This window comes from Callorhinchus milii, unplaced genomic scaffold (assembly GCF_018977255.1).
Source record: "Callorhinchus milii isolate IMCB2004 unplaced genomic scaffold, IMCB_Cmil_1.0 Scaffold1, whole genome shotgun sequence".
Classification (NCBI taxonomy): Eukaryota; Metazoa; Chordata; class Chondrichthyes; order Chimaeriformes; family Callorhinchidae; genus Callorhinchus; species Callorhinchus milii.
Window position 1 is genome coordinate 103,379,098 of NW_024704742.1, and position 14,199 is coordinate 103,393,296.

The following is a 14,199-nucleotide window of genomic DNA, read 5'->3' on the forward strand; positions in this document are numbered from 1 at the left end:
GTGGAGGGCAAGACTCGGGTCGGGGCGGCAGCCAAAACGTGCACACAGTGCGAACGCAGGGAGATTGAAAGCACAGTCGACGAGGAAGGTCTTGAGATGGGTCTTGAAGATGGCAAGCGGAGGGAGCGAGCAGGATGATAGGGGTTTTAGGAGATCGCAGAGGTAGGGGGGAGCAAGATGATGGAGGGCTTTGAAGGTAACGACCAAGATCTTGAACTGTATGATGGTGATGGGAAGCCAGTAGGCACCTCTCATCTGAACTGAATGAAATATTTCAACATCAAATTGTATTGATAGCATTGTTTCAGCTGTCAGGGGTTAAAACTTTAGTCGTTACTAGAGTCCAACTTAAGATGATGGCCAAAATAGTTATTTTTTCCCTATGTCCTTATAAAGGGTGAAATTCCATTCGAAAGACACATAAAGAAAAACGTCTTCATTAATCTGTGTTAATGAAGCCACCTTAAATTATGAGAGCCTGGACACTTTAATAGGATACTGACCAACTTAACTATAACAATATGTTTAATATTCTATTCACAGGGAAACTTCGCTGGAAAGCATTATGTTTCACTAAGTGGCTGCCTTCAAAGAGAAGGTTTTGTGATTAAAAGACTAATGTTATATTGGATAAGTAGTGGAATGATATCAGACTCCTTTGAATCCACAAGCTTGTGTTAGAAATGGATTTTCATGATATCCAATGCCAAGAGAGTAGTGATGGAGGCCACAAGATGTGCCTGAATATCAGGCTACTTTGCACCTGGCTTTTTCCGACTTGCACAACCGTTAATTGGGTAGCAGAGATTACAAAATAAATCTCTAATGGTATTCATTTGTTTTAACATCTGATATCATCCCACTGTTCATGCAAATTATGTGACAAGTGTGTATGTTTCTGAAACATTCATTAATTTGGTCAATCTAAAAGGATTGTCTGCTGCTGCTTCCCATTGCCCTTCCCATTGGATGGGAAGGCAACCAATTACCTGCGCCTTACAGGTGACTGACAGCCACTTGTGAATGGTTGCCCACTCACCCAGTAATATGTGGCTCCGGCTGTCAATCAATCATGGTTTGACTCCTCCCATTTCCTCCCTTGTTCCTCCCCATTCCTCGACCCCCTCATTGATTGACAGTCCAACTCCAGCCACGGAACCACTCAACAAACAGCAGCAGGTAGAGGAGTGGGGAGCCGGCTGGTCGGAGAGGTAGGGATGTGCCAGGGTATGAAGTGATTTGTACACGAGCGTGAGGATCTTGAAATTGAATTCATAGTAATAATCCTTACAGTTGATATCAAATGCAAGAATTATTGCTATAATATAGTGCCTTATCACGTCTCCAAGACATCTCAAAGCGCTTCACAGAATATACTGTAAAGTGAATTGATTGAATATAAGAATAATAATGATTGCATTTGCTATAACACCTGATCACATCTTCACGACGTCTCAAAGCGCTTCAGGGAATATATTGTAAAGTGAATTGACTGTATATTTTGTGGGCAAAATGCAGCAGGCAATTGTGCACAGCAGTGTCCTACAAACAGTCGTGGATTGAGTGACTAGATTTTTTTTTGAAGGAATTATTACCCCGGAAAAGTGATCTGTCAATCAACTAGCAATTGGGTTCCCTCATACACACATTCATAGCATCCAGGCTCACCCAAACTTGCCCAACGTTTTGCCCTGCCCAGGAATCAAAGCCAGGCCCTCTCACTTGGGAGGCAAGTGCTCTAAGCTACAGGACTCAAAATTGTTCTGCAACTGGGTACCAGTAGTTTGTGAAGGACTGGACTAACCAATATGGTACATTTTGAACAGTATGAATGATGTCCTTTTCAAAATGCTGATCGTGTCTTTTACATGAACATAGGAACATAGGAACAGGAGGAGGCTATTTAGCCCTTCGAGCCTGTTCCCCGATTTAATTAGATCATGGCTGATCTGTACCTCAACTAATCCTTTCAATTCCAATTTCCTGCTTTCTCCCCATATCCCTTGATACCCTGACCTACCAAAAAATCTATCAACCTCACTCTTGAAGGTATGGTTGGATCCAGCATCCACAGCCTTTTGGGGGAGAGAATTTCAGATTTCTACCATGAATGCTTCCTGATTTCACGCTTAAATGGCCTGGTTCTAATTTTAAGACTATGCCCTCTTGTTTTGGATTCCCACCAGAGGAAATAGCTTTTCTGTATCTACCCTATCAAATTCCTTTATCATCTTAAATACTTCAATCAAATCACCCCTCAACCGTCTAAACTCAAGCGAATACAATCCAGGTTTATTGCAGCCTTTCCTTGTAACTTAACCCTTTTAGTCCTGGTAACATTCTGGTGAACCTACGCTGCACCCCCTCCAGTGGCAATATATCTTTCCTGAGGTGTGGTGCCCAAAACTAAACACGGTACTCCAGATGAGGTCTGACTAATGCTCTATACAGCTTAAGCATCATTTCTTTCCCTTTCTATTCCACGCCCCTTGAAATAAAGGCTAACAATCCATTCACCTTTTTGATTCCTTTTTTACCTGGGAGCTAGTTTTTAGTGATTTGTGGATATGGACACCCAAACCTCTTTGCTCCTCCACAGTTCTTAATTTCTCCCCATTAAGAAAATATTCTGCTTTATCTTTTTGTAGTCCATAGTGGTCGACCTCACATTTCCCTACATTGAGCTCCATGAACACTTCACACAAGATATGTGGTGGGACTGTAATTTGGTTTGGTTCAAATGCAGGAAATTTATTTTGTTCCAGAATGTGGAACTGTGTGGAATTTTGATTTGATTCAATGGCTACCTGGCTTGCTAATTTTCAGTTAGTGAAATAATATTAATACCATTAAATTTTCATCATGGTATTACTGATAAAAATAATAGGAGCACAGTACATGTAAACCAAGGTTATGCTGACAGAATGCTAATTTACTAATAAAAAATTCAACAGCTTAAAGCCAGTGGTTAATGCTTGATTGTTGACAAAGGCTTAAGCAGTTGTGACATGAAAAAGTCTATCTGTTGTCAGGGTGACCCCACCTCCACACACACTTCACACTCTTTCAGGACCTTTATCATGACACTTCCCTTTGTTAATTTTCAAAGTTTTCCTGAGGCTCCATAACAAGTAGGTCAGAGAATGATATTGATTCTTTTCTTAACTCATGAAATATTAGAGCAGTGATTTAAATTCCCAGAAGTCTGTAAGCTGAGGACACTCTGACATTTGTTATTAAACAAGGACTTTGGTCCTTTCCAGCTGGGATAACGTCATGAGAGCCACTCTGTGCAGTTACCTCACTGCACACGTAATATTCTGCACATTTGTCTGTTTAACACAAATTTTCATTTCTTTGTAATTAGTGAACTTAATCCACAGCCAGATTCTCTAAGGTAAGCATTCTCTGAAAGTTTGTAGCATGTTGCAGCTTTTATTTTCTCTTGCCCTGTAATAATATAGGCATTGTGTTTGAATTTGTGATATTTCTAGTTCAGATTCAATGTGTTAGTTGCCACTTCCAGTTTGTGAACGCATTAATTTACAAAATGCCCACAACAGTAATTACAGTTATTGTAATTCCTGGATGCCTGCAAAGGATGGCAGCATCTGGAAAAAGGATGGCAAAATCTCAAAAGAAACATGGGGCCTTTCTCTGACTCTTTTTATTTTCACCTCCATACCAAATACATCCCCAAATTCAAATTAATTGAACATGGATCTCATTAATAATAAAAACAGAAGTCGCTGGGGGGATGAGTTGGAGCCTGAGATAGTTGCTGAGAAAGGAGATGTGGCTGTGAAAGTGAGTTTTAGCGAAAACATCATCAAACATAAGAAGGGAAACAGATAGTAAAGAAGGTGAACAGGATGAAAGGGAAAAACAAAATTCGCGTCAAAAGGAAGAGCAGAACTTCTTCTACGTAGGCATTCCTGGAAGAGAAATGGCAGTGAATTAAACAATAAACAAAAGGTAAAATACTGTAGATGCTGGAAAGCCGAAATAAAAACAGAAGTCGCCGGGGGAATGAGTTGGAGCCTGATACACATCTCAATAATGTTTATGGGCTATTTCTAGTACAGTTTAACCTATATTCATATAATTTCTAATCAAATATGTTCAGAACATTCTTGAACATTTGTTTTTGCATGATATGGGGCTTTACAAATCCAATCCAAATACTTCTAAATCAGACAGGAGTGAACCAGGCTGACACCAGGTGTTGGGGTACTGCTGGTGTTTAACCAGTTTTAAACCCAAATAGCTTGCCATTGAGCTTGCTATAGCTTGCTATCTGACTGGTTACCACATAACCTTGCTCATTTGTGAGAGTGCAGAGCCACTGAGCTCAGGAATGTCTTGCTGTTAGCTCTCTGTTGGCTGATGTGGGGTTTACAGGTCCCTGATCTTAAGGAGTTTGATCCAACCCCAAAATGGAGAAGTGGAGAAATTGAAACATGGGCTACCTTGTTGGCTCTTGGTCTGTTGGCTCAGATTGGGATTGGCCAGTCAGAGAGGTGATTTGGACGATTGATTTGCTGATGAGGTTGTGATGTTTGGTATCGGGCTCACGCTGTCCTTACAGTTTGAGTTCCAGATTTGGGTTTTAGGAGTTTGAGTTTTTGTTTAATTCAGCCTTCAGAGGTAAGTGGCGACAGCTTGTTTACCAAAAAAAAACTAGCAAGCTTCCCATTGCTTGTGTAACTAGGACCACCCAGAGCTTTGGCTTGTAGGAATAATAGGAACTGAGTCAATAGCATCCTTGCCCCCAGTGACTGGTCTGCTCTTCCATGCCCTGCCAATGAGCCAGGCTGGCTAATCTGTCATCAGCAGGGTCCTGGGGTCCAGGGTTGCGGATCCAACTGGCACAGGAACCGCCATGCCTCGATTCCAGCATTCAGTTTCTAGGCACACCACCCCATAGCCTGGTCAAAGAGAGACTGCTTTTCTCCCCTTGCCCAGGAGATACAGTTTCACATACATGAGTGACTGACAGGAGGATAGTTCAGAAGGTGAAGTACTCCTGGTGCATTTGTGTAACCAAAGCATTCATTTCAAATTAGTGAACATGTATTTTTCTACATTGACAAGAAAAAAAACTTTAATTAGGTTACTATAAATAACTTTTCTTTCTTAGGAAATTCAGTTCCAAAATCAACAGCGTCAGGAATAACTCCAAAAGGCACAAAAGGTTCAGTGGTTCAATTAATGACTGTTAATGAGGAAAAGTCACCCAGGACAAAGAAAAGTGGACATTTATCACATTAGAGGCTGTCAAAAAGTTGGTGAAGTATTGTGTTATTTTAACAATAGAGTTCATAAAATCTTTCTGTAAGAGAGATTTGACCATCATTTGACACAGTTAATAAATGACCATCAGTTAACAGCTGTTCTCACAGTCCTTTATGGTCAAGTGGAAGCCATGACTTGAGGAAACATAGCAACTACACCCACAAACATTTCCATTGATAAACTACACAGGAGAGAATGCTAAATTGTTCATAGTCTTCTGCCATTACATTTCAAATAAATCAGAAAACTAATAGACACGAAATTGTGTTCTTATTTTCATCTTCACAAAATTTCTTCATAGGTTTATGGAAATCTATTGCAGAAAAATGAAAAAAGCAAAGATATTTTTCATAATATTGCAGTATTTTTCAGTAAATTGGTAATTTTTGATAAAAATTATTTACACAAGCTTTAATATTTAACAAAACGATGAGCTGTGGGTTGGAATACTAACCTTCAATGTTTGGAATCTGTGTTTTAACCCAATTCAAACTAAAGGATGAAAACTTCATTTCTTTGACTGTAAGGTTTCACATTGGTTTCCAAATTTAGGTAAGCAGGATGCAACCCTCGAAGGAGGGAGTGCACATTCCATTCCAACAATCTTATCTCTGGGATTTCCACGTGTAGGTAGGATACATGGAATTCTCACTTTAGTTTGCATACTCTTAAGCATGGTGATGGGTTCCGCATGTGTCAGACACCTAGCTGACACCCCCCAAAAAAGTCAATAACCTTAAATTCTCCTTGGTGCTATGTTCTTTTCTATAATTTCTATAAGCATTTTGAGACATCCTATGTGAAAGGAATTAATGCATATAAATATATGGAATGTTTGATCTCAGAGAGATGGTGTTACAATGGATCTCACTATTGGTGTTGGGACAGAAAAAATTCTGATCATGACCTTTGTTGCAAAGTATATTGTTTGTGTGTGTCAACTGAGGATTGGGCATGTTTGCTGAGATGCCTCCCACACACTTGCATTCAAGATCCTGGTCTTCATCTACAAAGCCCTCCATGGCCTCGCCCCACCCTACCTCTGTGACCTCCTATCCCCCTACCAACCCACATGCTCCCTCTGGTCAGCCAGCTCTGGCCTGCTCCACGTCCCCTGACCCACTCACCCCACCATTGGTGGGAGAGCCTTCAGCCACTCTGCCCCAATCACTCTGCCTCGCCCCCTCCTTAGCCTCCTTCAAGTCCCGCCTCAAAACCCTCCTCTTCGACCATGCCATCAGTCACCCCTCTTCACTTCCCCTCCCTTCTCCCCCCCTGACCCAGCTCAGGTCTGAAATGCTGTACACTGTCCAAGTGGTTGCATCAAAGCTAGGGTTTATAATTCAAAGGGGTGGAGAGAAGGGTGGTGGGGTGGGAGAATGACCAAACGCACAATCAAAAAGATCTTGAGATGGGCCTTGAAGGAGGCAAGGGAAAGGACGAGGTGTAGGATGGGGAGTCAGTTAAGCCAGATGAGGATGGGGGTGATCGACTCATGGAGTTTGGTGCGGGAGAGGACTTCAGCTGCAGAGTTCAAAATAATCTTAAGCTGGTGGAGGGAGGAGTTGGGAAGTCCGGCAAGCAGGGGCTTAGCAGAGTCAAGCCTGAATGTGATGAAGGCATTTGAGTGCCAAGGTTGCCAGAGGAGAACCCAGATCAGTGTATGCAGGAGAAAATGTCACGACCCTCAGAACAGCGTCAGGGAGGAGAGCCAGGTGACCAGAAGGTTGACTTTTGATTCCAGAGGAAATATCTACTGTTTACTGAGCTCTTTTAGAACTCAGCCTGATGAGCACTGTGCAGTATTCCTTAACAGGATTCTTTAATAAAAAACCTAGGTTGTACAAATGGGGATCCCGTCCCGTAATCTTAAATACAAACATAAATAATATCCCATTTGATTAAATTTTATGTGGAATTCCACTCCAGGATTCCAGGATAAGGAATCTCAGTTAAGAAATACCGCACATTATATCACAACATGAGGTAGGAGGTAGGTGAGTCTGAATTATGTAAACTGCATCTCATTAGCAATTATATTTCACAGGATATTACTGGGCTACATTGAATAGTGGAAACTCTTACCAATAACAATCAGAACTGAAGTGTTTAAAAGTTATAAATAAAAGGTAAAGTAATTAAAAGGAGAATACTTGCAACCTCTGACAAAGTACAGCAGGTTCTTTAGATCAACCTGGGTCAATTACACTTCTTTTATTTGTTCACATGGCAATTTTAGATAGGCCACATTAGTAATGCATGGTTTATTGAATGTGGCCTTTGAGACACACTCTAATTGTGCAGACAGGTCAGCCAGCAGGTAAGTAAATTGACGTGAATGCGTAAACCCACTTTGTAGCTGTTTTCAATCTCACCGAGAAAAGAATCACTGGCAAAAGTGAGCTTCTGGAAGCAGTAAAGTCTTCAAACTTCTTCACAGTTCTCTGTCTGAACAGAAAGCTGCACCATGAACAAAGCAAACTAACCACATTACTGTTTCAGAAATTCTCTTAACCTCCAGAATCAAATTAATACAAGAGGAGTCTGGGCCATATTGCACATCAGTTGTTTCAGTTAATTTATATTTCACATTTTACTATTTATTCATGCCAAATGTTGAGGCAACATTGCCTTTTTGGAACCAGGTGTTCGTTACTGTTTTAATAATCTGAAGGCAGGATCAGACATTGGCTGTGATGTTCTATTACGTCAAATAGCCTGCCGAAACTCATCACCTAGGTTCACACATGAAAAATTAATGGTTGGATAATGGACAGAGGCCGACTTGCACTTAATGAAATTGCACCCCCGAATGTGTCAGAGGCTTGAAAAGTGGCAGTGAATTAGAGTGAAATATTATAAAAGATTACGAAGAGTTATGATTGAGCAAATAGTAATTGATTAGTTTCACTCACCGGTGAGTCAGTAAGTAAAGAGTATAAATTTAACAAAAAGAATTGTTTAGAGGAAATAATCTTTACACAGAAGGTGGTGAGAATGAAGTATTCTCTTCTACAGACCGAAGTTGGGGAAAAAGTCCTCAGATTCTTTTTTAAGGGAATCGGATGGATTCTTGAAGATGACGACTGTTAACTTGCCTGAAGAGCAAGCAGGGAAGTGGAATTAGATTGGATCTTGTGGAGAAAAACACCAAATCAGGTTTGTTGGGCTCAATGGTCTGTTTCTGTGCTGTAATTTTCTATCATTCTATTAAAGAAAAATAGAAGATACGGAACTGACTGGACATGCTCATGAGATTGTCGTTCATTTCGTATATGGGCCGAGCTGCAAGATAAAATGGCCTTTCACACCAGTATCCATGTGGCTTTTCTGCCATTCAGCATACAATAAAGCACCTTGCATCACACTCAAACCAAACATAATACGTGTAAAGTTGTTTTCTTGATAACAACTGCAGTTCAGTGGCCACAGCAGTGTTTTGCTGTTGCGGCAGACTGTTTTCTGAGAAAAAATAATTCTATTTTCTTGTGATGCATTGAACCCTTTGAGGAAACCATTGTGCAACCGGCCTAAACTCAAAGGCTGAACATTTTTGCAAATGATTTCTTACCACCAGGGAGCAACCGAATTAAATTAAATTTAATGATACTTCATCAACCAAAATAGGTTTTATGTTGAGTGCAAAGGATCGTCATATTGTGAGAACATATGATACAAGGGAAGAAGATAGAAAGCACTGTACCAAGTTCCACTCCATTCAAGGGCAAACAAGGGATTTATAATCACTCTCCCAATTTCACAGTGTAGCAGCTTCAAATACGTTTATTTGCTCATTCGAGGGAGGACAATTTTGTTGCACTTCAACTACATTAACTACTTGACAACTGAAGTTCATTTCATTTGTCGATCACTTTTTGAAATTGTCATTTGTCTGTTGTCTTTGAGTTGCTGTAAGCAGGCAGCTTGAATCACTCTGCAAATTGACATCCTATTTAAGGTCAACCACATGCAAAATTCAGTGGAATATTCAATAATATGCCGCAATGTATGGATGCCATGGAATTAGAGCAAACTCAATTTTGAAAGGTTTGAATTTGAATGTTTTAGCGCACTGTAATGTACTTTGGGGTATCATGTACTAAAATCCTACAAATTGAAAGCATAAAATTAAATTTAATTAAATTTAATTAAAGAGCAAAATTAAAGTTAACTGTAACAATCAAATGATTAACAAAAAGATTTGCTAATATGGGATGGTTGAAGTAGAAGCTAAATGATCATGATTATGACCATGGAAGCTTAATTCCTAGAAACAATATAGAAAACATAAAATTACATTTCATCTCTTATATAAAGCAAGGATGTTGGAATCAAGCACAATGAAACACCAACTTTGCTCCAAAGTACTTTCTAAGGGTGACGTGTTTAACTTGCTATGTGTCTATCTCTCTCTCTCTGACTTTCTGTATTCTATGTCTATCTCTAACCCTACAATGAACAAAAGTATTATACCATGAAGACCTACCTTTGCATTACCAGCAAGAAAAAATCCAACTGTGAGCATGCACAAAGTTGCACATGAAGTGATTTATGATTTGATTTCCACACTGCACAATTAAATTGTGCCCCTTGTAACTTCATGTGGAACTCTCAGTTGAATTCAGATACTTTTAAGTATGGTGATTGTTTTTCACGTATGAAAAGAACTAGCTGATCAAAAGAAAAGTTAAAACAACTCTCAAGACCTCAAATCCTTGGTCCAAGGTCTCAATATATTCTGTGAAGCACTTTGAGACGTCTCAATGACATGATAAGCTGCAATATCAAACACAAAGGTTATTAAGTATTAAAAGGATAAGCATTTGTTATAAAGCATTTTTATAGTGATTTTTCACTAATGCGTAATGCCAGTAACATACACTTTTGCTGTTCAAGCACTTTTTCAATCCCACTAACAATGTTTTGGAAGATCAGAGAGCAGAAATGGTTATTTTTGCTTTAAGGCCAAAATGGTGAAAGATATTTACATAATATTTAATTTTTTTCCATTATGTTTTTACTTCATCATTTTGTTCCTAGTGAGCCTGGAAAAAACACTGACAGGTTCATGGGCCATTTCCTTGACTGAGAAAAATGGAAAATAATAAAAGGAAAACTCTCACCCCGGTACCAAACATCCTGTACAGATCTTCAGTAATAAATATATTTACCAACTAATGGGTTAAAATGTGAGCAACAACAACAAATTAAATTTGTATAGCACCTTTCATGTCAGGAAGACATCCCAAGGTGATGAAAGGCATAAAGGCATGGGATATTTCCATTAACATTTTGGAATTCTGCCATAATGCATCGACTATGTATGTCAAAACGTCAAGCCTCTATGGCACTATCGAGAGAGAATGATAAAAAATCCTTGATAAAATTGGTATTGTAAGATATTGCTGTGCACAAATTAGCTGCTGTGTTCTACAAATACATTGTCAATGCACATCAATTACCTGTGAAGCACTTTGAGACGTTTGACATGATATATTAGATGCAATGATTATTATTGTTTGGGAAAAAAAGTTTTTCTTGGGTGTCCGGTGGCCATCAATACCTTAGACAAATTGGCCAATCATGTTTATAGAACTATGCTGGAGAAAGAAGATGCCATGTTTACCTACAAAAAACAATTATTCTTATCAAAAAGTCACTTAACTTGACAATAATTATTTGTGAAAATACTTTTTGCATGATAGATGCTATACGAATAAAAATTCTTCATAGCAATGTTTTGTCTTTGTTGGGCAATGCCAGTCCAGACTGTTTACTTTTGGTCAGCCAGGTGTCTGACACATGCGGGCACTCAAAGTCATCTCCATGCTTAATAATAATAATAATAATCCTTGCATTTGATATAGCGCTTTTCACGTCGGGAGGACATCCCAAAGCGATTCACAGAACACACTGTAAAGTGAATTGACTGTATATTTGTGGGCGAACGCGGCAGCCAATTGCGCACAGCAATGTCCCACAAACAGTCGTAGATTGAAAATGACCAATTTATTATTGTTTTGGGTTTTTGGAGGGATTATTATTAGGCGTGTGGAGTAAGGAAACTTGCCCAAGGTTTCGCCCAGCCTGAAATTGAACTCAGGTCTCTCACTTGCAAACTGAGTGCTCTAACCACTGAGCTACAGGACTTAAGAGTATCCAAACCAGATTGAGAGTTCCATGCAGACAGGAAGCACTCCCATGAGCCTGTGCAACTCACTAATATTCCATGCTAGAACAGCCTAAAGAGGTGTCCTATTTGGAACGGTAAAATAACATTGTTTATTATAGATATGTGATAGAAGTATCAGTGAAACCTTGCACTTCTGTATTCCTTCTGGTCAAATTGTTTTTAAGAGTTTGCCATCAAAAGTGTCACATCATGGTGATGTCACAAATTGCGCACTCACTGAGAACATTTATATATTTTTCAACAGAGAGACATTTTTCAATTTTACATGATGAAGGATCAATAACAAGTGAATTGTGCACCAGATTTTAAGATGATTAGTAACAAGATACACTCACTCAATTGCAGTAATAAAATTCTTTAGTAAAACAATTGTTTGTGAATGCTTCATTTTTGGCGACAATATAATCCTTGCATTTGATACGGTGGTTTATCATGTTATCGAGACGTCTCAAAACGCTTCACAGGATATACTGTAAAGTGTCATTTTAGGCTAACATAGCAGCCAATTATACACAGCAATGTTCCACAAACAACCATGAAGTGAGTGACCAATTTGATTTGGTGGATTGGTGGCCAGGAGAATGGGAGAAATTTCTTTCTCTTTTGAATTGCCATGGAATCTTTAATGTCTACCTGAACAAGCAGACATGAATCCGAAGGACAACACTTCTGACAATGCAATTCATCCTTAGCACTGCATTGGCCAGTGACCTATCCTGCACCAGGCTCCTCAAACCTATCAACTCCATGCCCGCTTTGCTCCTCTACCTCCCCGTTCTACAGTGGATTCAAGATCAACATTCTCGCCTTTAAATCCCTCCACGCTCATCCCACCCTATTTAGGCCACCTCCTGCAACCCGAATGACCCAGCCTCTCCCTTCACTCAGGGTGGGGGACATATCCGCCCACTCTCAGCCATTATGACCCATCTCTCTGGAACTCCATCCCAGAATCCCTACAACTCTCTCCCTCCTCACATTCATAGTCTACTTTAAGACTTACTCCTTTGACTGTGCTTTCGGTCATCTTTCCCCTCCCTGTCCTCTTCAGCACCCAACCCCCCGAGCCAATTGCCCAACCAGCAGTGTGAAACACTTTGAGATGTCCTCCTGATGTAAAGGGTTATGTTAAATGTAAATTGTACTGTATTGTAATACATTTTAACACTAAAGGAAAACAAAATGAAGATTGGGATGAATTCCAAAGTACACATTTCATTAGATTTTAGCAATAGTATGGTTCAGCCAGAGCAGTCATTTAATGGTTGGAGTACCAACTTACAGCGCCGAGGGCTGAGGTGAAGGGGTAAAGAATCACTTGATTCAATTCTGAATTAGGGCAATTTTTGGATGCAGTAAAAGCTGGTTCTTTACCACACAAGAGGAAATCAGCTGGAAAGCCTCATCTGGACTCAGCTTCAGCAATTCCTAATGTTCAGAGCAGCATTGATAGGCCCATGGTCACTGTTGATTTATGGCACTTAGAACATCAAAAAATAAAATTGGGAGACTGGAGGGCTTCAGCCTTGCCAATAATCTTGTACATGTGCTATCAGTTTCTATAGTACAACTTGGCTTTGTTCAAGGGGTAATCAACAGCTGGGATGGGCTGCCAGGAAGCATAGTTGAGGTGAGATCGCTGGACTCATTTAAGAAACAGCTTGATGCTGTAATGGGAGATGGTAGAGAGAGTGTTCTGAAAGAATCACAAGATCACTTCGGTTGAAGAAGTTCCTTCAGCCCATCTGACCTTATCCCTCCAGAACACTCACAATATTGTCCTCCCAGCAGGGAATCAAACTGCTTTTTAAATTATCCAATGGTCTGGCCTCAACTACTGTTCCTGGCAACAGTGAAGAAAAACTTCCTAGCATCTGTCCTGAAATTACCCTTTGCAAGTCTGAATCTATGACCTCTTGTTCTACTGTCTTGATGAAATAGGTTTAAGAGCCGTTTTGGTGGTCTTGTCATGACGGTATGGTGCTGTACCAGCGCTTTGGGATGTCCTCTTGATGTGAAAGGCGCTATACAAATGTAATTTTGTTGTTATTGTACTAAAATCAATGAGGAACATAATCTCTTTAGTTCATTGGTTTCTAAATAAAGAATCATTTTCAACTGCTGCGGTGTATACTGCATTTGAAAGAGATTCTTGAAAGAGAATAGTTACACATTATGTTTAACAGTAAATTCCATCTTCAAATTTAATACAACACAACACAATTGAAGAATGCAGACAAATGCACGCATAGAATTACATAGAATGATATAGTATGGATTCAGATCATTCAGCACAACCAGTCCTTGCTGGTTTTTATACTCCACACAAATCCCAACCTTTTTGACTGCCCTCTCCTATACCCTTTTATTCTCTTCTCCGTCATATAGCATCAAGTTTTCTCTTAAATACGTTGATTTGTTTTTGCTTCAACTGCAGCTTCCAGCTATGGGTTCCACATTCTCACCACCTTCTGCATGAAGAAGCTCCTTCTAACCTCCCCAGTAGATCAAATACCGCAATCCCTGTGCTTCCATACTTCTGTTCAGTCATGCCATAGGACCAGATGTAGTTTGACAAGGAAACGGTCAGTTACTACTGATACGAAAGGTCCTAGCATTAAACAACATTAAACACTGTTTTCAAATAAAATCTTATAGCTGACTAATAACTAAAATATTTAAAAAGTGCATACTGACTTCAGTCTAAAGAT